Source organism: Periplaneta americana, chromosome 12 (assembly GCF_040183065.1).
Source record: "Periplaneta americana isolate PAMFEO1 chromosome 12, P.americana_PAMFEO1_priV1, whole genome shotgun sequence".
In the NCBI taxonomy this organism is placed as follows: Eukaryota; Metazoa; Arthropoda; class Insecta; order Blattodea; family Blattidae; genus Periplaneta; species Periplaneta americana.
The window spans coordinates 91,386,448-91,414,146 of NC_091128.1; the positions used below are offsets into that span (position 1 = coordinate 91,386,448).

A 27,699-nucleotide genomic window follows, 5' to 3' on the forward strand; every position below is an offset into this window, starting at 1 on the left:
TGACAAGAAATTAATCTAATCTTCTAACTAAAAGCAATTAGATTATTATACGGTCTTGAGCCACTTTTCAGATAGTTTTTTTTATCCCTGGACGGTACCAGTTTCCGTTTTTTAATGTGAAGAATTCGGCGATAACCATTTCAAGTTTTGGAAATTTCTTCCACGGAGGAAGTAGGCCATGGATCGAAACAGATTGGTAAATAGAAAACACAAGATCAGGACTATATGCCCGCTGGAAGCAGGTAGCTAATTGATTCCTCCTATTCCTCCTAATTCCTGATTTTTTCCATGGTTTGTTCGGGCTGTGTAGGGCAAAACTGTGCTACAATTGTGGCAGACGTCACAAACCGAAACACGTAACTCATCCCTTCCTTTCAACCTTCGCGTCATTGGACATGGTAGGGGGGAAAAGATATATGTATTAAGTGTGCTAACGAAACATCACAGATACTTCATTCAAGACCGAGGATTGTGGATGGGGGAACAAACACTTTCCCCATGCTACCACCCCTCTCTTCCCCAGTTCTGCATGCTGTAGGGTCTCGCATTGTCGTGTTGTAAGAGAATCCTATGTCTTCTTATTTAATGTCGGGTACCTCTATCAAAACTTCATGAACTCGTTCTAGTCTTTAATACAAATGAAGATCCTCATTGACTGCATGACTATTTGGAACAAACTCCCAGTGCATCATACCTACAAAATTCCACCACTCACACAACATTTTGGGCCGATTTTGTTTGACGACGACTTTGGCAAGCTGACTGGGATCGAGCTTTTGTTTTGAGGTGCCAGGATTGCGGTGATATATACCTATTTTTCATCACATGCGACAATTCTGATAAATCTATCATCCATGGGGTTAGCATTAACCTGACAACAGATATCCACTCTGCGTTGAGCAAGTTCAGGTGTCAAACATGAGGTACAGATTTAAAACCTACACGTTTTTCTAAGCGTATTAATGTGGCGAAGTATTGTAATTTTTTAAGCACCAATTCCTTCTGACAATCTGTGAGTACCTTTTCGTGAATTTTCTTCCAAAATTCTGCATCTACTCTAAATATTCCGTACCTTAGTTCTTTCAGCACGCTGCAAATTTTAATGTCTCTTTTACCATTATTGAAATATTGAAACAATCGTTGTGCTACACGCTCATTAACGACACCTTCACTCTCCACTCAACATATTCATGTCGCGTCAGTGTCTATATAATCTTGTTTCTAGCAGTGCTTTAGAAATATTCTAACTTCAGACTTCATTACCTCCATTTTACATTCATTATATTAAGAATTGGCGACTGTCACGTGCTTACAAAATGGAATAATAACCATAGCACCCTGTAAATAGCAATGTCCAACTAAAGACAATCATTAAAATCTTACAAAACACTAATTAAAAAAAACTGACATTATTTATGATACGACCTAATACTACCAAATAAAATACTGCACATGTGCATATTTAGGCAGGTTTTCATCATAATCATCAAATACTTACTGAATACAAGAACTACGTAACTCAATGTTGTTTACCGAATCTAGAGGGGAGATTCAACGTTCTTTGAGAATCCCAGAATGTTGGCGGAATGGTAGCTAAGGTTTTAAATTGTTTCCTGGAAAACACCTCTAATATGAACATTTTTACATTTTTATAAATTATGACAATTTTACCAAAACATTATGATCATATTAAACATTCTTGATGTTAATTGCATGCTACTCATTGTGAATCGTGGAAATCCTACTTCAAATACTGCTAACAGGCCATAATTTAGACTTTGTAACAAGACAACTGGAGAGGAATAAAGAAGTGTATATAGAATTTATGGAAATAGAAGAGACATTTGACAGAGTGGATTGTAATAAACTGTTGGGGATCCTGAAGAAAATTTGTGTGGATTGAAAAAAGAGAATGCTTTTTTGTAATCTTCATATGAAACGAGACTAAGTCAGGATAGAATAAATGTCAGAAGAAAGTGAAATAAGGAGAGGATAGAGAAAGATGTCCTTTATCACCTATCCAGTTCAATATCTAATTGGAAGATTTAGTGAAGAACTGTTTTCAGAACATGGGAGAGGTGATAGTAGGAGGAAGAAAAATGAAGTGCATAAAATTTGCTGATCGTTGTTAGCAGAAGAGGAGACGATACTAAGGGATATACTACTGGAGCTAAATGACAACTGTGAGCAATATGGGATGAAGATAAACGCAAAGACGAAAACCATAATTATCAGAAGAAAACTAAAAAAGGTAAACGTACGAATTCGAAACGAGGCAGTAGAGCAAGTGAACAGTTTCAAATACTAAGCAGTAACATGAGTTGCTGCCAGGAAGTCAAAAGGAGGATAGCAATGGCAAAGAAAGCTTTTAATAGATAAAGGAGTATCTTCTGCGAACCTGTGGAAAAAGAACTAATGAAGACACTAGTGAAGTATTTTGTGTGGAGTGAAGCATTGTATGAGGCAGAAACATGGACATACGACGAAGTGAAGAGAAACGATTAGAAGCATTTGAAATGTGGATATGGAGAAGAATTAAGCGTGTGAAATGGACAGACAGAATAAAAACTGAAGCTGTGCTGGAAAATGTGGGTGAAGAGAGAGAGTAATGCTGAAACTGATCAGGAAAAGGAATTGGTTGGGCCAGTGGCTGAGAAGAAACTGCCTACTGAAGGATGAACTGGAAGGAATGGTGAATGGGACAAGAGTTCCGGGGAGAAAAATATATCAGGTGATAGAAAACATTAAGATATATGGACCATATGCGGAGACTTAGAGGTAGGCAGAAAATAGGAAAGACTAGAGAATGCTGGGATTGCAGTGAAAGACCTGAATGAATGAATACGAAAGTTCTTATTTTGCCTGTCATTGGTCTCATATTATAATAAGCATTGTTTTAATTTTCAACTGTGAGATTTTAGTAGCGCGGTCTTAGTAGGAGTCCATGCCCCCATTTATCACAATACACATCACGATCATAAAAAAAGAATTCTCAAATGTGAGTTTCGAACACATACAATTCCGGCCTACACGCAATACCAAAATTGAAATTTAATCCTTATCAACAAACTAGATATGAAACGTTTAGTTCTTCGGCGTATTACTTTTTTTTCGAAGAAAAATATTTTTATAGTAAAACTTCCTACTCGTACAATCATTGTGTCCTTGCAAGGGTGCGATTATGTTGGCTGACTTTGAAGAATACTATCTCTCAGGCACAGGTAGGAAGTAGCCTATCAGGCAATATATCATGACTGCCAGCAGCTTACTGTTGTCTAAGTTAATATTCCTTCCATTAATATCACTTTTGTTTGGGACAGTCGTTTGCATTTCACACGCATTCATTAACTTAACAAACTACGTACTGCTTTGTAATCCAAATGCAATGATGCGCTACAAAATTATGTTTTCGTTTCTAAGTATTACAGCATTGAAGTACACGGACTCATCTACAGGCGAAATTTAAAATATGACGATTAATGTATCAAACATTCAAAACAAAATATTCCGACACCTGTAAGATCAGTAAAGAAGTAGGGCCTGCAGCAAAATTGTGACTTGTCTCGACGAATTATTTAATTATACAGAGTGAACCGTAAGTAAAAGACATTAATTTCAAGGGTTATTCTTTGAGATATTTCGAACAAATAGTTAAATACAATTTTGCTCGTTTTTGCTTCTTTTTCGAGATAAAAATTGTTTTATATGAAACATTTCATTGCGTGTTCTGCGGAAGTCATTTATTTAACTCTCAATATGCTTAGTCAAATTAAGAGAAGAGTATATTATGGTAGTAAATGATTGAAAGGAATTTAATTTTTCTTTTTACATGTTTAGAAATTTGATCCGAATAAATGTAACATTGTGAAATTCCTTTGCAGAACGAAAAGTTACATTTATTCGGATCAAATTTCTGCACATTTAAAGGAAAATAAATAAATTTCTCTCAATCATATAGGCTATTATTATAATACTGCTCTCTTAAATTGACTGAACATATTGGGAGTTATAAATCAACACGTTATGAACTGTTTCATATAACAAAATTTTATCTCGAGAAGAAAGCAAATAACGTCACCTTAACACTTCAGTCACTTTTGCTCTGGAAATAAGTTATGTACAAACACGAAAATTATGAAATAGAAACTGTAATCTTACATTTACAAAATAGCAAAATGAAAATGGATATATTATATACCGAACAAGAATTAGAACTCAAATAGGAAAACTTTGTAAACTGGCGTTATTATGAACAGGTTGTCCAATTAACGCCACCAATTTTCTAGTAACCTATACACTTATAATTGTTAATGAATTATTTTTCATAAGCAACACAAATTTAACTAAGGGACTAAATTTTAGTTTCTGCTAATAAGAGATACAAAATCACTCATTACTAATGAAAGATTCTTGATCTGAAACTGAAACACCAGATGGATTAGGAAAATATGTTTTCCAGTGACTCCTTACTTAAAAAAAAGAGACAATGTGACTCAGTAGAAAGTTATTAAACACAAAAGCATTTACCTTAGTTTAATATGAATGTTTGCCAATAAGTAAAACAAAAAAATTAAGTTATGTAAAATAAAAAAAAAATTAAGAGTTCGATAAGCAATTGAACCAATATCATCACTGCACATTCTGAACATTTGTAAGTTGAAAGCTTAGTGATTTTCCCGATGTTTTCATACTGATGCTGTACTGTCAGCCTTAGTACTAACATAACCTAAAATTTTGTCTGTAGACCTTTAACGCCACATGGCGTTAAAGCGCTACTGAGTACTTGATAACATAACATGCCTGTTTCTCTAACATTTTCAAATTTTATAGATAGCAAATACTTTCTATACATAGAAGAATGTTTAAGGATCAAAAAAATATATAGTTTAATATAGTTATTATTTCCTCAACACACAAAATAAAATATTGCCTCTTACCTTGATATAAGAACAGCCATTCACTATCAACACACAACAGGAAAATGATGGAATATAATGTCACTCGTAAATGTTAGCGGACAGCTAGTAACTCATTTCATCACTAGATTGCAAGCGAATGCAGGCTACAGTAGTGCACTACCGAAAACTTGTGCCGTTAACACATTTCAATAGGGTGGCGTTAAAGGTATACATGGCGTTATTTGGCTCAGGGACATTATTACATTTTTTGTTTGAAATATTTCTGTATGTAATCATATTAAAAGAATGAGAATCAGTCATAAGATATAGGAAGGAATTAAATGAATTAAAACTAACAAAATGAAATTAAATTTACATAAACATATAGTAATGCAATCTCTTTTGTCAAAACAGATTACAAATTAGAGAAATAAAAAAACACACACACATAATGAATGAAATTTATCAAATAAGTAATATGAAAACATCAACTTGAAAATGAAATAAAATAAAATAGAAATATCAAGAATCAAAACTAAACTAAAAAAATAATGGAGCAACGTGTCTACTTTAATATTCTCACAAAATATTTACGAAAGTATTTATTTATACGCAATTGAAAGAATGAAATATATAAGGAGGCCATAAAATCTGGAGAGGTAGGTAGGCCTAAAGCATTTTATTATTTTCTTCTCTTTTCCTTCATTCTTTCTCCTTCTCACCTTTTCCTTCTGATCGCCATTCTTTTCCTCATTTTCTTCTAATTATTTCCTTCTCTTTTTATCTTCCTCACTGCCTTTTCCTCTTTTCTTACTCATTTTCATATGTTCCTTTTCCTGTAATTTTCCACCTCACCATATTCCTTTCTTTTCTCTCCCCCACCTTTTCCCCTTTTCTCTCATCTTCCTCTTCGGCCTTCTTCTATTCCCCTCTTTTGTCTCCCAATAATATTCCTTTTCCCAGCTTTACCTAATCTTTTTACTTTTCCCATCTTATTCCTTCATCCTTCTCTTCTTCACCATTCTTTTCCTTTTTGTCACTTTTCTCTACATTCTACTCTTTTCCTTCTTTCTGCTTCTTCTTTCTTACTTTCTCTTCACCTGCTTTCTTCTTTTTCTGTCATTTTTCTCATCTCCTTTTTTCTCTTTTCTTCCTTATTTCTTTCATCCCTATGTTCAAGATCGAAGTGCCATCTGATATTATGTTTTATATAAATCTGAACTGAATAATTTACTGAAGATTGTTATTTTTTTGGTCCTACAGAATATATCTGTTATGGTAACAGTTAATATTAGAGAAAAATTCGCTCCGGCGCCGGGGATCGAACCCGGATCATTGGTTCTACGTACCAAGCGCTCTCACCATTGAGCTACGCCGAAGTCCAGTCCACAGCACCGGATTTTTCTCCTCTAATATTAACTGTTACCATAACAGATATATTCTGTAGGACCAAGAAAAAAAATAATAATCTTTAGTAAATTCTTCTAGCAACAGTGCATATTTCTGTACAGATTACTGTGGACTCCCGGCCACGAAGTCACTCAACTGAGTGCGCTCCTTGTGTAATGGCAGTTGACTTAGTAAAATGTCAACATACATGCCCAACTTGGAGTCAAGCCACAAAGGGACAAACACTGGAGGAGGGGAGTTCGATCCGGTGCTGTGGATTAGACTTCGGCGTAGCTCAATGGTGAGAGCGCTTGGTACGTAGAACCAAGGACCCGGGTTCGATCCCTGGCGCCGGAGCGAATTTTTCTCCTCTAATATTAACTCAACTGAATAGTTGAGACATTGAGCTTTATCTTTATTCACAAAATAGTCTTGTTTCCACGTTTCTTGGAAATTAAAACGAAACACACAATGTATTCGCTATATCCCACCACTCACACTCCCCTGATTAAAACGCTATAGTACTGTTCAACCAGGAGATTAACTGTGAAAGGAATGTGCTTACTATTGCGTCATCTATTGGAGCGAAGTAGATAGATAATATTACTGTTATAACGTCAGTTTAAAAACCATGCGCCCTCCTGCATATGTTATTTCCTGTATGGAGGGATTAAAAGACCAGGAGATTAACAGTGATCTAATTTTGTAACTAGGGTAGTATAAATATGTATCAGTGTTATCGTTTGTGTTGTGAGAGTTAACCAATAGAGATACGAGTACCCACGTGTGTGACCTTATGACATTTTATGACATCAACATTCATTCACAGCATCACCCCGCTGCGTCTCATTCCCCTGAGACTTTCTCGTGGTTGGAGTACAGTACCGAATTCAACCTCAATTTATTGTATGCACACGCAGATAGGTAGAATATTTGTGGGGGGGGGGGATGAAGAAGCGGTGTATACAGTGCCCTCGCGGGAACATGCCCATCCCTGTTATAAACAAATTTCTGTAAGAGACTGTGACTTCTTCGTTTGTGAGGGCGGAAATTAATGTTACTGCTACTATTGCTATCAACTTGTGCAACGTAAACGTTTAGTACGGTACAGCAGCGCCTAGGAACAGAAACAGAAGCGACGAAAAGTTGAATGAACGCGGGATCCCGACCTCACTCAACGTGCTCCAGTTCGATCAAACGTGCAGGTGGCCAGCCTGCTGTTTAAATCGTGGAATCCGCCTGAGGCGCCATCCGTAACGTCGCGTGGTTACGACCATTCCGGAATAACAACTTCAAAATTGTTACGGGTTTTGAAAGTGAAGTTGTTATCGAAATCAAGTCACTTTAGAAGTATTCTGAAGAGTCCATGTGTGCCAACGAGATCTGCACGGGCCAAAATTTTAAGCCCGGCCCGGTCCGTTCACATCTGCAACCGAATTCAAGATTGATTTCAAAATTATTACCCGCGCCCTCCCAAAAGTACAAACCATTGTAAGATATTAAATGTTTGTCGTGGATATTGCACAGTTGCCTGGTATAACTAGGACCAGAGTTGTTGTCAGACGTCCTGGATTTCTCAGGATTATTCTGGATTTTAATGTTGTGCCTTGTGTCCTATATGGAATTATATTTGTCCCGAAATTTCAAAAAGATTGCGAAAATAAATTTCTTTGTTCATTTCAGTAAAATTATTTTTAAAATGTCTTATTCATTTTTTTTCCAAGACCCTGTCCAACCTATATTCAATGTTATCGTCAATGCCGCCTACGGATTGTACTAGAATAAAAACTATAATACTTTGGTATGTATTGTACAGTATCTTTATTCTTTATTCTCTTTGGAAGTTGATTTATTATTGATGGAATTTAAACAGTGCATTATGCATTTTTTCTGTATAGATCAGGCTGTAATAAGGCATTGTTTTTCTATACGTTATCAATAATTCAAAGGAAATTTCATAATCTAACCAAAATGTAATACAATTAAAAGTTTAGACCAGGCCTGCACAAACAGCGCTCAACGACCGCGCACGCTCCTTCGGAGCGGGAGAGCGGTGTTTACCGCTCGCCGAAACGGAGAGAAAGATACGTAAGGATGACATACTTGCTAAAGGTAGAGGAGAGAGAAACGACCACTCAGTTACCTAGAGGAGTGCAGTGTGTAGGCCTATTCTCAGTAACCGTTTCACGTTGCTTACCTACTGCTACAGTACAGTATGGAGGAATCTAAAAGACGGAACATAACATTTAACGATTTACAGCTCGAATTTATTGATCTTCAATGTGACCTAAGAGCTAAAGATGGTTTGAATAATACTACTAGCCTGGTTGAGTTCTACAAGACTAAAAATTAACAATAATATCCACGACTACACAGGCTGGCTGTGAAAATGATTGCTATGTTTGGCTCAACATTTATTTTTGTGAGCAACTGTTTTCTATAATCAACTTTAATAAAGGCAGACATCGAACATCTGTAACTGATGTTTCATTATGATCATTAGGCTACTGTTCCTTTCAGCTGCCAAAAGCATAAAACCTCGTTTTGATGTACTGATAAATAAAAATATAACAAAATGATATTGTACATTTAAGTAGCTATAGAATTTCTATTACTTCTGTAAAATAAATATTTCTTTATTAATTAATAATAGTCCAAGTTAGTTTTGCAAATACTGAAAGGGAATTCATTTCATAAGCACTCGTAATAGTACTTCCTTTTGTGTACATTTTGTACGAGATCACCCCCTTCTTCCAGTCCACCCTATACAGAGCGCAGCTAATATCTGCATTCCGCTCATGAGCTGTGAGTCGGCTCGGAGAGCGCAAACTTGTGCAGGCCTGGTTTAGACCTTATATATATAATTAGTTGAAGTGCATAAAACGAATAAAATCAGTTGTATTACACATTGATATGCAGTATCAGCACCTGTCCTGCATTCCTGACGTGAGAATCTGGCAACCCCGATTGAGATCCCGGATAGTACACCCATTTGTGTTGTTCTTCTGGTGGTCTAAGCTTCATTCTTTTCCTTCAAGGATATTTTATATCTTTTTTTTTCGTTTTCCATTAATAGATCCCGGATTTCTATACAAATACAGGTTTTTATGTAAATTGGTTATAAAGGGAAAAGAGGTGTGTCAACTATAGACAGTAGGAAGCGACCAGATAGTGGAAGAAAAAAAATGAGTATAGTAGACTCCCTTTTATCCGGCACCAAAGGGACCAGGGTAGTTCTGAATACCAGATTTTGCCGGATGGTAAATACAAAAAAGGTTCGTATTTCATGGTGCCAAATGTTGAAACTGCACCCATGTGAACCTTATTTCTCTATCACTTACTCATAACTGAATACTTACTTACTTACAAATGGCTTTTAAGGAACCCGCACATTCATTGCCGCCCTCACGTAAGTCCGCCATCGGTTCCTATCCTATGCAAGACTAATCCAGTCTCTATCATCATATCTCACCTCCCTCAAATCTATTTTAATATTATCCTCCCATCTACGTCTCGGCCTCCCCAAAGGTCTTTTTCCATCCGGTCTCCCAACTAACACTCTATATGCATTTCTGGATTCCCCCATACGTGCTACATGCCCTGCCCACCTCAAACGTCTGGATTTAATGTTCCTAATTATGTCAGGTGAAGAATACAATGCGTGCAGTTCTGCGTTGTGTAACTTTCTCCATTCTCCTGTAACTTCATCACTCTTAGCCCCAAATATTTTCCTAAGAACCTTATTCTCAAATACCTTTAATCTCTGTTCTTCTCTCAAAGTGCGAGTCCAAGTTTCACAACCATAAAGAATAACCGGTAATATAACTAAACATAAAAACTGTGTGGATTTTCTTTATTAAAACAAATCACACAACACATATAATACACTGATTTTAGGTTTGAATATTCACTGAAATTTAAAGCTCGTGTGAACCTCCTAACGTGGCAACACTGACGGCTGAGACTGTGGCAGTATGGCATATTAAAAAGTGTCGTTATTTTATTATTGCCGGTTATTTGGGCGCCGGTTACAAGGGATTTTACTGTAATAATAAAGGAAAGTCAATATATAACTTAAGAAAATGGTGTGTGAGCAAAGGCAAAGGAAATTCAAAAGAATATGAATGGAGTGAAATAGGGAGGAAAATGTATGAAGAATATATTTTTAGAAATATGTGTAAAAATATCAATGTAAAGGTAAGAAAAGAAAATGGCGAAGTGAGATAGGAAATATTATGAGAAGTCACGATGTGGGTTATAGAGATTAGTGAAGATAATAAAAGAAGACGGGGAGGGTTCAGGGAGGCACTGAAGTAAAGAATAATAGGAGATAGTATACGTAATTAAAAGGCAAAACAGGGGAGGGTAAATGATTGTAAAAAGATAAAGTAAAAAGAATTAAAAGTAAAATGAAATGGATAGGAGTTGACTGTAGGTGTAAGAGTAGTAAATGTAAAGTAAGTACACTAGTAGTATTGTGCTATTCGAAAGGAGAACTGAAAAAAATAAATTAGAAGACTAAGAAATTATATAGTAGACGAGTAGGGGGAGTAAAATATAAATATATGATAAACAATGGAAATAGGGGAGTTGATGAAGGGGAGGGATGGTAAAGAAGAGATAATGATAAAGAACAAGTATAAGACACGAGAGGGAGGAACTGGTGAGTAACATCCTAGATCATATATGTAACAGATAGGTCGGCCTTATAGGCTTTGACGTTAACAACTTTTGTCAGGTTACTACGCTGCCATGTAGTTATTACATAAGGAGTCACGTCATAATTCCCATTTGAATTGCATTAGCGACTGTACTGCCATCTCGTGTTCGTTTACGACGGACGGGTGGCGATCCTGGCGGTTGTTCTCTTCAAAGTGCTGCCGATTTTAACACAGCGATGGGTTATCTGTTACGTATATCATCTAGGGTAACATGTATAAAATGTTAAAAGTAATGTAAAGAAAGGGAATGCTGACCCGTATACAAGAATGTGAAGGGCCAGCAGGACCAAGTGAATTGTTGGACAATACATTATATATAATTATAAGCTGGTTACAGTTCTCAAACTTCGCAAATATTCTTTTTATGACAAACTCTTAATAACCGTACTTTTTCCATGTATGTTTGCACGTTTTGGTCTTTTTGGGTGGCGAGTTAATTTATGCATAATGCACATTTTGAAGATTTTAGATTTAGTAGCATATAGTTATACTTTTATATTGCATATTTGTCTTTTTTTCTGGCTTTAGTGCATAGGCCGATACAGTGGCGTCGCAGAATTTTGTCAAGGGGGGTTATTATTAAAATTGTTTACAATTTATATTATCGATATTTAAATTTTGTGTATTATTATTACTATTATTACTATATTATTATTATTATTATTATTATTATTATTATTATTATTATTTTATGGTATATTTATTAATATTATACTATGTTTTAATAGAACATATCATGAATATCCTTGCAAAATCTTAGTAACTTAATTTTTTTCACAACCATCTAATTTTACCAAATTTTAACTTCTGTTTAATTTTCTATAATAAAAAACTTCTTGTGTCATTATTATACTTACACAATAATTATATGCACATGATAGGTACAACACTTTACTTTATACAACAAGAAAATCCATAGAAACAATCAAATAGCTGTATTAAAATACGTTTTATCTACTTTCGTTGCAAAAGTAGGCCATTATTTTTTTGACACTTTCATACTGTAAAAGTTTGTCTTTGTTAAATAAAATGAAAACACGTTGCTATATTATTTTACTTAACAACGTGTTATGAAACATTTTATGCCAATTATTACCATAGCAACAATACAGCTAGCACCATGAATCATAAAGAATAAAATTCTTTCGCTGATATAACAGATTCAATACGCCTAATTTAATTTATAGATTTATTTTCTTGTAAATTTCGGCAAATAACGAACAACGTTTATCGATAAAAAATATATATACAAATCTAAATGTCTTCTTTTTTAAGTTCAAGGAGAGGTTAAAACCCGGTAACAACCCCCCCCCCCCCTTGCGTACATCCCTGGGACTATAATTATTATGTTAACTTGCATAACAGTAAACGGTTATGAATATTGCTTCTTAGAATATATTTCCACGTTACTTATCTACGGAGAAAAAAATAGAAGAAAGCTACTATGTATTCGTGACATCCTACCTACCTGATAACAACTACAGTAGCTTCTTTGGACTTTCCACTAAACTCTCCTCCTTTGTTACATTGAAATTTCAACCCCCAACTCTCACTTGCAACAAGCCTGCGGCCAAAATATTGAATGAAAGAAAGAAAGAAAGAAAGAAAGAAAGAAAGAAAGAAAGAAAGAAAGAAGGAAAAAAGATTGAAAGAAGGAAAGAAAGAAAGAAGGAAAGAAAGAAAGAAAGGAAGAAAAGAAAGAAAGAAAGGAAGAAAAGGAAGAAAGAAAGGAAGAAAAGGAAGAAAGAAAGAAAGAAAGAAGGAAAGAAAGGAAATAAAGGAATAAAGAAGGAAAGGAAGAAAGAAGGAAAGGAAGAAAGAAGGAAAGGAAGAAAGAAGGAAAGGAAGAAAGAAGGAAAGGAAGAAAGAAGGAAAGGAAGAAGAAAGAAAAATGAAGGAAAGAAGGAAAGAAAGAAAAGGAAAGAAAGAAATAAAAAGAAATAAAGAAAAAATAAAAAGGAAAGAAGGAAAGAAAGAAAGACAGAAAGAAAAGAAGAAAAGAAATAAAAAGAAAGAAAGATAAAGAAAGAAGAAAAGAAAGAAAGAAAGAAAAAATGAAGAAGGAAAGAAGGAAAGAAAGAAAAGGAAAGAAAGAAATAAAAAGAAATAAAGAAAAAATAAAAAGGAAAGAAGGAAAGAAAGAAAGACAGAAAGAAAAGAAGAAAAGAAATAAAAAGAAAGAAAGAAAGATAAAGAAAGAAGAAAAGAAAGAAAGAAAGATAAAGAAAGAAGAAAAGAAAGGAAGAAAGAAAAAAGGAAGAAAGAAGGAAAGAAAGGAAAGAAAGAAGGAAGAAAGGAAGGAAGAAAGATAGAAGGAAAGAAAGAAAGAGAGAAAGGAAAAAAGAAAGAAGGAATGAAAGAAAGAAGGAAGGAAAGAAAGAAAGAAGGAAGTAAGAAAGAAAGAAAGAAAGAGAAAGGAAAAAAGAAAGAAGGAAAGAAAGAATGAAGGAAAGAAGGAAAGAAAGAAAGAAAGAAGGAAAGAAAGAAATGAAGAAAGGAAGAAAAGAAGCAATATGCTTGCGAACTGCAATTTAGTATATATTTGTGTCGAACTGTGAAGTGTTAGGATTTCTGTTAGAACTGCAAGAAGGAATCGTCTATCAAAATGGATTGAGAGAAAGGAATTTCTAAAGATGGACGGTTATTAGTTTATTGTGATTGTTGTAATGAAGAAGTAAGTACTTCTGTATTTTGGGACGCGCGGTAGCATCGCGGTTAAGGTGTAATGCTGCAAAGTCGGAAGGTCGCAGGTTCGATTCCCGATGGAGTGATGGTCATGCGAAAATGCGAAAGACTTACAGTTCCACCTAACTTTGTCCCAAATTTCTTCGCTTTCGCCTGTCACTTCTTGTAACGTAGAAAGATCATTTTCCGTGTTCAAGAGCGTGCTGACAGATAAACACATGAGCTTGAGTGAAGAAAATTAGTTGTATTCGTACATTGTTTCAAAAGAAAATAAAAATGTAACAATGTAGAACTCAATTTTGATAGTGCACACTTTTACTGTTTTTTTCGCTTCATTGTGCATGTTTTTTCATGTGATAATACACGAATTATATCTTCTACAATGTTTATACAATAAGTAATTCATATTTATTTATTTATTTTGCTAATAATTTTAACATAAAATATAAATAAACAGAAAAATTTTAGCTCGCCCCTGAAAGAGTAGAACTCTTGCTCAGGGGCGGATTCCTGAATTGAAATTAAGTATATAATACAATTTATCTTATGTCTACTACGCAATAAGAATTAAATTTGTTTCAATTTTTATAAAATCCATACACAACTTTTTTTAATTTAATACTAGAACTATTAGAATTGACACGATTAGGATATTTAAATATAAATTTGTTATAAATTCTTTGGCCTAAATTACTACTATGATTAAATACTGTAGCAGTGTTGCATTTTGGTTCAAACAATCTTAAAGAATTCATATCTTTTAAATAATTGATTAAATGGCGATCTTACTCGTGTTAATTAGTAAGGATGTGCGGCTTACAGCTGTTTCGGTGCTACTTGACACCATCCTCAGAGCCTTCTGTGTCTCGGCGTCATCTCGACTTCGCTGCCTGTTGTGTGGGTGCGTTCGTGTGATGAAGAGTTGAGTCAAATAGTGTGTGAGTTCTGAAATGGATCTGTGTTGAGAATTTGATTAGGGTTGTTTTAGTGTGTCTGTATATTTCATATTGTTCTAGTGTGTTGAGTTTTTGGTTTTTGGGTTGTATGTATAGGATTTCCATGTCTGTATTTATGTTATTGTATGTGTGGTTGGCATGTGGCACACTAGTACTCGAACTCGATGTGTCAGAGAGCTGCGAAGAAGGCTAGCTTAAAGGATATAGGCCGTATAGGTTGACGTCTGTTCATGAGCTGCTTGAGCGAGGTAAGGCTAAATGAGTGGAATACAGTATTGCCGTTGGTTCCAGGTGACCATTGTTCAAAATCCTGGCAAACTGTCCCGTACATGGTTTCATTACCCGGCTACGTAAAAAAAAAAAACGTATTTGGACTGCACAACATCCACATGGCATTCATGAAACGCGTATGCACCCATTGAAAGTCTGAGTTTGGTGCGCACTATCAGCAGAGAGAATAGTGGGTCCAATTTTTTTTCGACGGAACAGTTAACACCGCATAGTACCGACGTATTTTTATGGAATTCGTTGAGCAACTGAATGATATTGAGCTGGATCAAAGGTATTTTCAACAGGACGGTGCCACTTGTTATACGTCACATGAGTCTATGGCGCTGGTTTAAAGTTTCTTTGACGAATGCATTATCTCCAGGAACTTGTGGCCACCAATATCACCGGACTTGACCTCACAAGACTTTTCCTTGTAAGGTTATTTGAAGGAAAGAGTATGCTACACACCCTCTGACTTTGAACGGTCTGAAGGAGAACAGCACACGCGAAATCAACGGTGTTGACATAGCAATGCTCCAGCGAACGGCCAGGAACATGGTACGATGTGCTCAGCTGTGCCTTGAGGCGGACGAAGGGCATTTTCAGCACTTAATGTAAAGGTAAAGTAATCTCCCAGATATTGTGTACATTTAAGACACAATACAATGTTACTAGCATCCTTCTTGTTAAAATAAATATAATTAAAATCATGAGTTCTTTTATGAATCACTCTGTAATATTATCATACGTTTTATCAAGTTTAGAAGGGAAAAGAAGAGTTTGTCTGAAAACCTACGAGCTATATCGATCCAGTCCAGAATTAATCTTCCTACACAACCGAATGTTAAGAAGAAAAAAAAAATTTAAATACGGAATATTTTTGTTTGAGTTTGATAAATTTTCGAGGCGTTTGTTACAATCCACGTATTTTGAGGAATTTGCAGGTTCATTAGGTGGTGCACAGACATCCGTGGCATCCCCAACCCCGTCTATGGTAAATTCTAAATTATGTTTTATTTAGGTCTAACGATGTTCGCAACTGCCGAAGTTATATCAGCGTCAAGACTGGTTCACAATAAACCGAGAACGGAAACGGCAACGAGAAGGAGAACGGAAATATTGTTAAATGTGTTTAAAATAATGTGAACATTCACAATTAACTTTCACGTTCCCGTTCCCGGGATCCAGCAAGCTTCTCGTTTATTGTGAATGCTCACATTTAAATACATTTATTTTAACAATATTTCCGTTCTCGTTGTCGTTTCCGGTTTATTGTGGACCAGCCTTCACCGGTGTGCCGGAATTTTTTCCCACAGTTCTCTTACATGCCAGTACATCTAATGACATGAGCCTGTCGCATTTAAGCACACTTAAATGCTATCGAACTGGGCTGGAATCGAAACCGCAACCTCGGGCACAGAAGGCCAGCACTATACATACTGTGCCACCCAGGCCGACCAGCCTGTGGTACCTGCCATGAATGTAATCCCGGTTCATTCGGTAAGAAGTCATCAGTCAACTTTATCGTCAATGTGATAGTCGTAACGGGAAGATAACGCGGACTTTCCGTGTCAATTCCGACTACTATTTCGCTACTGACACTCGCTACCATATGGTGAGAGACAATACGAGATGTAGCTCTTCTTTCATAGGTTACAACGTAAATTGACGCTCGTCAACAGATTCCGTTTATGGAAAGACGACACTTAACACGGACCATAACTAACCGCTATTTAGGAATTTATGTTTCTAGCGATTTCAGTTCGAGGTTCGTCGGTACAGCTATGTTCACAATGCCACTGTATTTACAAAACTTGTACATTAAAAAGAAAAATGGATGCTATTACCATTTAAAGTTCGCTTCCTTTAACTGTTATTAAAATACATATGCTATTGAAATCATTTAAAGTGCACAAAAATAAATAATAATAGATGATTTGAGGAAATCCATATTAATGCGTGTAACGTCTATGAAAAGGAATTGACTTTAGAAAAAACGTGTAAGTGTGAAATGTCTGGAAGAAGTTTTACTGTATTAACTTTTTACATTTATGCTCGCATTTATTTCGCGTCCGTGTCAGCCCAACAAAATTACTTTATTTTTTAAATATATTTTGTCCCCCCATAAATTATAATAAACTCTTCCAAATAGATTATGTATATATGCGGACTCCCCTTGTGCATTGATATGGACTCTTCACATCGTCATTTTATCAGATATGACAACGGAAGTCGAATTTCTGTCCCACAAAATGCTTGAATTTTTTTCCATTAATGTACGAGGTCGTACTGTAGGTCGAATATAGATCCACGTCAAAAGAATTCTGCATTATTGTCGTTATTGTTTATATTGACGAAGACATCGTAAAATTACAGGAAAGTATTAAACCAGAATTAACAGAATATGTTATTTTAGATAGAATTTTATTTTCTGATGATCAGATGATTATAACAGCTGCAGATGATATGCAAAGAGTGGTATACATATTGAGTTGTTGCAAAAGTTCGCAGTAGGGATGGGAGGTTCTTGGAAAGTAACCGGTTATCAGTTAACCGGTTATTTTAAAAATAACTTAACCTGAAAGAGGTTAACCGAGCAAAAGTAACAGGTTAACCGGTTTTTTTAAACTTTGAAATTCGTCAAATTAGTCAGGAAAACAAAATAAGAGGTTATTGCCAATACACGTCAATGAAAAATGTACAATTAACTGCAAAACCAACCACTTCATAGTTAAAGGTTTTCATTACATGCTCAAGAACATCAATGACGTATGTGAACAAAATGCAACAAATAATAAGGTTATGAAATTTCAGACTTCACTCAAATTAGGATAATAATGATGGGTGGAACTGTATCTTAACATTAAAAATAAATAGCACTACAAATAATTGCACATAATTTGCTGTATTTCTCTATAATATCGTATATTATATATATGTAGACCAATGTGCATATTAATAAATTGAAAATATAAATATATTGACAATAATCATAATTATTACCTTACCTGAATTTCAACATCATCAACTTCATCAGAACTACATGAAGTTCTTATAGATATCTTAGGTTGTGCATTTTCCTTTACTTTAAGCATGATGGATGTTTACGAAGATGATTTTTTAAATTGTTTTGTAATTTTTTCCACATAAATTATATAAACACACATACTATTTGGCTTCTTCGTAAAAAAATCCCACAACACTTTAGTGGACATTTTCACAGTGGAACTTATACAATAATTTAACAAGTAATTGCAACTATCAGACCTGACGGTTAGAAAGCCAAGTACTGTCTATCTTAAATAGCAGAAAGTTATTTAAAAAAAGGAGATACGACATCTTTTGAAATCACGGATCATTTGAAATGTTCCAGTAAGCCGCGCATTTATATCAGCCAATCAGACAAGTGAAAATTGTCCGCCACATGAAATGCTTCAATACCAGCACATTTATATTTAAACCAATCAGAGAAAGTCAGCAATTAAGATAGGCATAGACTGACAGTTGTATTGGAGTCGAAATTATTTTGCCATCTATGAACATATTAAATAACTAAAGCAATATTCCATGCTCCATGTAGGGATGATACAAGAGAACAGTTTGTTGACGGGGATTACTATATTTTAAAAAATAACCGGTAGTTCGGTTATTGATGAAAATAACCGGTTATCAGGTTAAACCGGCAAGCAAAAATAACCGGTAATTAACCGGTTAACCTAATGCAAATAACCGGTTGTCAAAATAACCGGTTATTTTTGCCCATCCCTAGTTCGCAGCGTTTCTGTACCGTGCGGTGGCTTGTAGTCAGACCATCAGCCAGTCATGCCCGGGATTTTTCATTGAAAAATCCGTAGTGACACTTGTGGTGGAGAAGGTCGCAGTTAGGGTTTTTCTCGGGGTTCTCCCGTTTCTCCACATTAGGCATCTACATCATTCCGTCAACATTTATCCATTTCGTCATCATCCCATATTATTTCTCGATCGCCGGCTGGCGGCGTACGGAGGGGGCTGGCCTAGAGACGAGTGGGGTTGCCTGTTCGAAGCCTAGGTATGCAGCGAACCTTAGTGGGTTTGGGTTTGGGAATGCTCCTAGCTTGAGGGTTAGCGCAATAGATCGTAAAAGGTAGCAGTACTGGGTCATAGTGCCCCTCCCTCCAGAAAATGTCATTCCATTCCGCACAATTAAGGCATTTTGCTTTGTCGTCATACTTAAGAAAAAAATACGATTCCTCCCACTCTTCAAAGAAAAAACGCACGGAAGACAATGCATTGTATACAATTTATCTCCTACGACACACCTTCCGATACTTCATTTTCACGTCAACCTTCAAACAATCAGCGTTCCTTGGAGGGGGTTGTAACGTCACACACACAGCACAAATGTGTACTGCCGCCCACACTGGCCTACACCTTGAAAATGACGACGACATCTACATTCAGGATGGATATCAGCTGACGTCAAAATTTTCACTTTTTAATCTGATACTGTAATCAAGGATCGGCAACCTTTTATGAGCTGTGTCAAATTAATTCGCATTCCAGCCTTATTTATTAAACAGGGATGAGTAGAAATTTCTAAGGTACAAATTAAGACGAAGTCAATTGATATGTAGAGTTCCAGAAACAAAAAATGGCCCGACTCTTGAAGCTTCTTACAGAGAACGATTCACACCAGAACGAGATAAAGGTTTTCAACCCAGTATTATTTGAACAGTATTTCAGGAAAATATTTCGTAAATAATACAAATAGCACGAAATTAATCTGAAAATAATATCAAATCAGTACCTAAGATTCATTTTTAAACAAACACAATACAATACGATAACCTCGATTATGACAATTCATCGCAAGTATTCCGATAGCAATATGCTAGCAAGCTTGCTCGCAGACTACGAAGTTCAGAGTTCGGATACTGTTGAAGAAAGATTTTTTTTTCATTTAATTATGCAGGTTAATTTCGTTTACCATAATTCCATTTTACTGCACGATTTATAAATATTCATCTACTATTAAGAATAGATCAATTTTCATCGCATATTTTCAAATGGCTTTCGGGTTACAACAATCGACGTAAAATGAGTTTCAGTAACTGCTAGAGCGATCTCGTGTGTACCATTGCCTTGGAGTACTGAGCATGCGCAGTGCGTTGAATCTGTGACTTCAAAGTTAGTTATTTTATACCAGCTCTGGGCACAACGGGAAATGAAACGGAACTCAGAAAAACCCGTCCATGTTATTTTCGCTTACACTTCTTATAAACAAACACACAGTAGCCACTGTGCATCAGTGATGAATTTCAGGTGACCAGAGAGAGCCAAAATTTCGTAAAAGCCTTATAGCTTAATATAATCCGTCAATGAGCAAACGTACTTTCTGTGTACTCTTCTGAGCCGGGGAAGGTGGAGTGGGAAGTTAAGGGGAGATCTACAGTGCTTCAATTGAGTTAATAGTGCCCAGGCTTGTTGTATACTTTAATAATAATAATAATAATAATAATAATAATAATAATAATAATAATAATAATAATAATAAATATCACAATTAAAAACCCGCGCATTTTGTTGAGCTTCAATACTGTGAAATTCATTGTACCTCTCGGAAAATTGCTAATGAGTACCATTTATCAAGGAAAAATGTACAATTCACTCGCACAACGAATTGCACGTCCACTTGTTCCGATAATTTTGCACATTTATTACATAAACTGACGTTTCTTGATCTAAATTTAATGTTAATGTTACTTTTTATTTAACGACGTTCGCAACTACCAAGGTTATATCAGTGTCGCCGGTGTGCCGGAATTTTGTCCTGCATGAGTTATTTTACAAGCCCGTAAATCTACTGACATGAGCTTGTCGCATTTAAACCATCGACCTGGCCAGGGATCGAACCCGCAACCTCGGGCACAGAAGGCCAGCGCTATACCAACTGCGCCAACCAGGCCGACTCTAAATTTAATGGAACTAACTTCGAAAGAAGAGTATTTAAGAAAATATCATCATCATCATCATCATCAAAGAGGAATGAACTAACTGACGAATTAGCAATATGTTATTTTAATTTATAGGCCTACTTCTTAATTATTATTGATGATAAGCAATATTAGAAAATTTTTTACTAATCAAGTCTGACTTAGTCACTCCTCTCTCAACGCCCTATGATAGAAACTTGCCGCATGTTAAATATTTTCTTTCCTGCAAGGAATGATATGAGTGTCATAGGTTGCCAACCCCTTCACTAAACGAGCATAAGGTTAAACTGCCAAAGCAGATGACAACTTATTAATATAGCTTCAAAATATAAACAATGAAATGAAGTTTACTTACATTGGAAACTTGTAACCAACTTTCATTCGCTTGAATTTTACATAGAACTACCCTTGGGTTATATTCGGAATTCACGATCCAACAGCAGTAGGACTCCCATAAAGTGGAGTCAGGGCGACTGTGATACAATATGGTACACTGGAGTGCATCGATGGTTGGACGAAATAAAAAAGGAAAAGAGGAGCCTCACCATCAAAAAAGTTGAGAAACACTGACCTGAAATGCACATATATAAAATTACTAACTAAGAAATGAAAATTAAATAATAAACATAAAATAAAAATAGACACAAATCGGAATACCCTCAGGTTGGTTCTATACATACACACAATTTGTGAGAAGCGAATGCTATTAAAAGGAAACACGTGCGTGGTTATAAACAGAAAACACGTCCACTATAAGCTGTCCGATTATACTTTATAATTACCTTATAGAAGTATCCTTACTGTCTTCGTAGGTGACATAATAACTCCAACACAAGCATATGTACACACACGCACACACACTTCCTGGCTTTGGGCGGGTTAAAGAACTACTGTTAACTACTATACAGCACAGGTAACGATAACTGAAAGCGTGTTACCTCGACTTGGTAGCAGACTGAGCAACTGGCTCGCTCTGTCCGACACATGGGCTGATCGAATATTTTAACACGTGTCAATATTGACACAGTCTCCCACTGTCGCTTGTTATTGTTTGTCTCCGATTATGAACCATAATTGTTTCGACACAACTAAATCGTCATAGCTTCCAGTTTAGGAGTTATTGTTTGCCTTGAAATAAGTGTGATATGGGCTATATTATAGGATAAAATCCCCGATACTCTGTACATTAATAAGTCAGCTTCAAATACAGACTCCTTTCTTGCGCACACTGCTGATGATTATAACATAACCACCAATGTAGCTAATTATTAGAAAACAAATATTTCATTGACACTCTTTTGGTGTAAATATTTTATTGGTAAAGCAGGATTCCCTAGACATCTGTTCAGCATGGCGCAAAGTCATAGCTCAAGATAACAAACGGGACACAAAGAAATTGCTCACCTCCGGCAGGGGAAGAAGAAGAAAAAGAAGAAGAAAGCTTCACTTTCCTTATTGGGAATCGGACCTGAGTGCTCTCGGTTTATAGCCAGAAGCACTAGTGTTCCAGCAACGAAGATGTTGATAATGGTAATACAGATGACGATATAAATAATTACCTTTATAATTAAAATAATTAACGTTAATAACAACATTAATAATAACAAAAATAAAATAACTGATGACGATAACAACCACAATTAAACGAAAATCTTAATGAGAGTAATATCGATGACAATGAGGGATGATATAATAATAATAATAATAATAATAATAATAATAATAATAATAATAATAATGATGATAATAATGATAATGATAATGATAATAATAACTATAATAACAAAATAACTATAGTTCAATAAAGATATAATTAACCTCAATTATAAGCCTATTGGAAATCTTGATAAGAATGATAATTTTAACAATAAAATAGCTAGGCCTATAACAACGATAAGAATAACCGCAATTGTAACGGAAATTTTAATAAGTATAATAGTGATGATAATGACGATGATGATGATAATGATGATGATAATGATAAAGTTAATAACAATAGTACTATTACTTAATGGGTTGGAAGTAAATCCCGAAAAGACTAAGTATATGATTATGTCTCGTGACCAGAATATTGTACGAAATAGAACTATAAAAATTGGAGATTCATCCTTCGAAGAGGTGGAAAAATTCAAATATCTTGGAGCAACAGTAATAAATAATTATAAATGACACTCGGGAGGAAATTAAACGCAGAATAAATATGGGAAATGCCTGTTATTATTCGATTGAGAAGCTTTTGTCATCTAGTTTGCTGTCAAAAATCTGAAAGAATTTATAAAACAATTATATTACCGGTTGTTCTGTATAGCTGTGAAACTTGGACTCTCACTTTGAGAGAGGAACATAGATTAAGGGTGTTTGAGAATAAGGTTCTTAGGAAATATTTGGGGCTAAGAGGGATGAAGTTATAGGAGAATGGAGAAAGTTACACAACGCAGAGCTGCACGCATTGTATTCTTCACCTGACATAATTAGGAACATTAAATCCAGACGTTTAAGATGGGCAGGACATGTAGCACGTATGGACGAATCCAGAAATGCATATAGAGTGTTAGTTGGGAGGCCGGAAGGAAAAAGACCTTTGGTGAGGCCGAGATGAAGATGGGAAGCTAATATTAAAATGGATTTGAGGGAGGTGGGTTATGATGGTAGAGACTGGTTTAATCTTACTCAGGATAGGGACCAATGGCGGGCTTATGTGAGGGCGGCAATGAATCTACGGGTTCCTTAAAAGCAAGTAAGTAAGTAATTAAGTAATGATAACTATACTAACGATATCAACCACCACATTTCTAACAAAAATCTTAACAATAACAGCGATTATGATAATATGTTAATAATAATAATAATAATAATAATAATAATAATAACAATAAAATAACTAATTAATAAAAATCATAACTAAAGGTAATAAGACAAATTATAATGAAAATCCTAATAAGGATAATATCGATAATGACAATTTTAATGACGTTAGTAATAAAAACGATAATATAACTGCAGGCCTACTAACGATAACCACAATTATAAGAATAATTTTAATAACAGCATGATTATTAAAAGTAAAGTAAAAGTAAATGTAAAGAGGATAATACAGTAAACAATAAAGGGGAATGGTATTAATATAGGTATGAAAGAGCGAAGGGGAATAGCATTAATATAGTAAATAATAAATGGGAATAGTGTTAATATAGTCAAGAGTGAAGGAAAATAGTGATAATATAGTAAAGAATGAAGAGGAATAGTGTGAGTGTAGTAAAGAGTCAAGGCAATATAGTTAATGTAATTTGGTTTGTTTCAATACGTAAACGGAGGTAATAGTTTAGAACAAAAGTGGTATTTGATCTATTGAGTAGAAAAAAAATCATGATTTTAACAATAGGAACAGAGGGGAGATAAGTAGATTATGAGAAAAAGTAATGAGATAGTAAATAATGTAATGATGAGTTATGGTGTTTCCTAAATGCAGGAATGTGAAGGTACACCATGACATGATAGAAGGTGTTTGACTAATAAACATCATATGATATCATATCATATGATATCATATGATATCATATCATATATCATATCATATATCATATCATATCATATATCATATCATATATCATATCATATATCATATCATATCATATCATATCATATATATTATACCATATCATATCATATACCATACCATATCATATTCCATACCATATCATATGAAGAGTACACGGGAATAACGATCAAGGTCCATTTTATAAAGTTTCGAGAAAAACGAATTTTAAAGTTTAAGCACTTAATACTTTCTTATGTGTGTATTTAATAGAAATTGACGTAGTGGATTGTCAAGAACGATGATTTCTTATTACTAGCTAGACCACATGATAGTACTTCTTTTCCACTGTAAGATAGCATTATTAACTCAATTTCGATTTTTGATGGACCTTGATCGTTTTTCCCGTGTACCCTTCACATATCATATCATATCATATCATATCATATCATATCATATCATATCATATCATATCATATCATATCATATCATATCATATATCATATCGTATCGTATCATATATCATATCATATCATATCATAATAACGATAACCACAATGCAATTACGACAAAAGTAATAATAATAGTAATAGTAATAATAATAATAATAATAATAATAATAATAATAATAATAATAATAAGAAGAAGAAGAAGAAGAAGAAAAAAAAGAAGAAATAAATAATAATAATTCAACGTAAAAATGGATTTATATGTAAAGGAACTTCAATTTTGAGAGCGAGTATTAACTGTGAAGAGAGAAAGTCGTTAATTTATATGCTACATTTGACTCTGAACCTATGAACACTATCGCTCTAAAGATCGTTCGTTCACCTTTAATTGCTCCACAGACTACTACAATAAAATTGTTCGTCCATTTCTTCACTGGGGTGCTTACACAATATGCATTTCTGTGAGGCAAGATTATCGATTCTAAGGAGATGCTAGAGGTAGAGAGACGGTCATGTCCAGTAGGTAGTCTGAATTTCTCAACTGCTGTTTTGCGTGGGATATCTGGAATTGTTTCGGATTGTCAAACGCATGTTCCCGTTTTATATCGACTCCATAAAGCCAGAATAGATCCTGTTTCATATTTCAGTTGGCTTGGATATATTATTTCATACACAACGATTATCGGGATTGTAAATAAAATCAAGAAAATCGGAAATTTATAGGCACAATTAAACTGAGGCTCACAAAGATACGTAAGAAAAATGTGCAATATTAAAATGATATAAATCTCTCTATTCCGGTGATCTCATGTGGTCATAAATTTGGACGAGCAACACACGAACACAGCAGAAATAAATGTAAGAGTACTTCCACTGTTAAGATGATTCAATACGTTTTTGACTACTGAAAAAATACGAAAACCACCAGCTTAGCTCGGTCGGCAGAGGTGCTTGCCTTCCGATCTGGTCCGGATTTGCGCTTGGGGGTCAGTTCGATTCCTGCTTCAGCTGATTACCTGATTGGGTTCCTCACCTCCGAAGTTTTTTCCCCCCAATCTGATTTTGTACGTTTTGAGACATGAAGAATACAAAAATGAAAAAGTACATAATAATAATAATAATAATAATAATAATAATAATAATAATAAGTCGGCCTGATTGGCACAGTTAGTGTAGCGCTGGCCTTCTATGCCCGAGGTTGCGGGTTCGATCCCAGGCTAAGTCGATGGGATTTAAGTGTGCTTAAATGTGACAGGTTCATGTCAGTACATTTACTGGCATGTAAAAGAACTCCTGCGGGACAAAATTCCGGCACACCGGCGACGCTGATTTAACCTCGGCAGTTGCGAGCGTCGTTAAATAAAGCATAACATTAACATAAGAGTACTAATAGTAATAGGCCTAATAACAGTAATCATAATATTAATAACAATAATAATATATATTTTTAATTTAACTAGATTTTTTACGACGCTGTATCTTCTCAGGGATAATACTGTAATAATAATAATAATAATAATAATAATAATAATAATAATAATAATAATAATCATCATCATCATCATCCGCGACGCTACACCCTTTTAAGGGTTCAGACCGACTAACCGGCCGCTACCTCACATCCACATGCCGAAGCTGAGGTGAACGATCATCCAACCAGAATAGAAGTATTGTGTGGTTAGTAAGACGATTCCCCCAGCCATTACAGCTGGCTTTCGAAACAGGATTTCGTTACCTATCGTAGCTCCCCAAGTGCATCACGATGCTGGTGGACACCGGTCCCATAACTGCCCCAAAATTACATGATGAAATTTTTTTCTCCCATGAGGACTCGAGCCAGCGCGCATACCGTAACGTAAGTCCTAGGCAGGGTAACTTAGACCACGATGCCACGGCGCGGGACGAAGAAGTTACATAGGGCCACAAAAAGAGACTCTTTGACAAATTTTCTTGTAAATAAAAAACATTATTTTGAAAACTTGTTCAAAATCTTATTTCTTTCTTCGATTCCTGTAATCTTTAGAGAGTTTGTTTATAAAATAAAATAATAAGAAACCTACAAGGAGTATTCCATAATTTTTACTCACCTGGTATAGCCTTACAAATGTTGGCAGACCGTAAAAACGCACACGGAACAGGACAGGGACTAAGGCGAATGGTTTCAAATGATAACACGGTGACACTATGACACAAGCATTGATAATGTACAAACACATGAATTAAAGACTTACATTATTCATGTCGTCGTTTCTGTCCACGCGTTCGTAACTAGAAGACAGGGAGTTTAAGAAGAACAGGAAGACAAGTGCAGCACGAGGATTGACCATAGAGATCACACGGAAACTGGAGTCGACGCAATTGATCGCGTGCAGACGATGTCCTTTCTCCTACGGTGCTGTTTGGTGACTGCTACGTACTTCCACACCAACCTCAAGTCCAAGATACGTATTCAAACAGGTTATGCCGTTCTAAAATGCACGACAGGGGCGTGGTTTGACGTCAATATCAGCTACTATGCCAGCTGTTTACTACAACGATTACGATTGAAGCAGTCTGCTTTTATCAAGTGGACAATTCGATTATTTATTTAAATAATTTACGTGCAGTATTATCCGGATATAGCCCTACATAGGCTATAGCGCTGTTAAATGAATTATAGTAGTTAATGTGTTTAATGACTTAATAAAGTGAAATATCTTTTTTGAAATTTTCATGACAAAGGGTCAGTTATGTTCAGAATATGTTGTTAGTTTTGACGTGTCTGGAGACCAGAGAAAAATATTTATAGATAATCCATATACCTACTTGTAAATTTCACAGCGAC

At 35.2% G+C, this 27,699-nt stretch overlaps 1 protein-coding gene across 5 annotated transcripts in view; it reads right to left on the minus strand.

Annotated features, from left to right (window-relative positions):
* LOC138710683 (monocarboxylate transporter 14) overlaps positions 1 to 27,699 on the minus strand; it is a 261,013-nt gene that overhangs the window by 159,440 nt on the left and 73,874 nt on the right. The window contains exon 1 of one of the 5 annotated variants that reach the window (XM_069841741.1): positions 27,107 to 27,287. The exons of 3 other annotated variants lie outside the window; for them this stretch is intronic. The gene's annotated coding sequence lies outside the window, so the exon portion shown is untranslated. Of the gene's footprint in view, positions 1 to 21,673; positions 21,768 to 27,106; positions 27,288 to 27,699 lie in introns of those variants that run through there. One more of the 5 variants, XM_069841743.1, reaches the window with a different exon arrangement.